The sequence below is a fragment of the Petaurus breviceps genome, unplaced genomic scaffold (genome assembly GCF_028583685.1).
Source record: "Petaurus breviceps papuanus isolate PSGF00001 unplaced genomic scaffold, PetGlider_PUasm1.0 490, whole genome shotgun sequence".
Classification (NCBI taxonomy): Eukaryota; Metazoa; Chordata; class Mammalia; order Diprotodontia; family Petauridae; genus Petaurus; species Petaurus breviceps.
Window position 1 is genome coordinate 4,663,378 of NW_027186352.1, and position 870 is coordinate 4,664,247.

The window sequence follows — 870 nt, forward strand, 5'->3', positions numbered from 1 at the left end:
CATTGCTGTAATTACAATATGGATGCATTGGTGTAATTACAAGATGTTCAGGACCATTACTGTCAAGCACCAGGAGCGTCACAACTTAAAGGTACAACTCTCTTACCAGAACTCAAAGAAGGATATTGCAGTAGTCTGTACAAGAGGTGATGAGAGCCTGAATTGGGTTATGGCAAATGAAAAAGAGAAATCAGAGATATTGTGGAGGTAAAATCAAACAAATTAGGCAAATGATTGGATGGGTGGGGTCAGGGGAGAGAGTTGAGAATGATACTGGAGGCATGAACTCTTCCTCTGGGCCTCTCCCTCCCTCCTTCCCTCCAAGACAACTCTAAGGTTGAAATCTGGAGTGATTTCACAAAGGAGCTTTGTGTCCTAAAATATTTAGAGAAGGCTGTCAGATGGATACAAAAGTCAAGGGGAAGTAAATTGGCAAGGGGGACAAGAGGCTTTAACACGTAGAAAGTGTGAGAAGAATGACATCAAGGTGGATGACCTTTATCTTCTCCTTAAAGTAGATGGTCAGGTCCCTTTCTGAGAGGGAAAGAATTTTGGTGGAAGGTGACTAGAGAAAGAAAAATATTAAAATAGAAGCTGTAGGGATGGAAGAGCAAGTCAGTCTTGGAGGAGGAGCGGGATTAATTGCCTTGGGCAGAGAAGGTCTGGCAGAGATCTGCTATCAAACATTTGGAGCAAGCCCCTTGGACAAGGCTGAATGACTCCCACCAGTAATGTCTGTCAATCAGCAGTCTGTGGGTGCAAGATGGAAGGAGGCTAATATGAAGGGAATGTGTGCAGAGTATTACAGAAAGCACAATAGGAAGGGAAGGCAGAGTGGAACAGGAATACAGGAGGAGTAGGTTGGAAGCA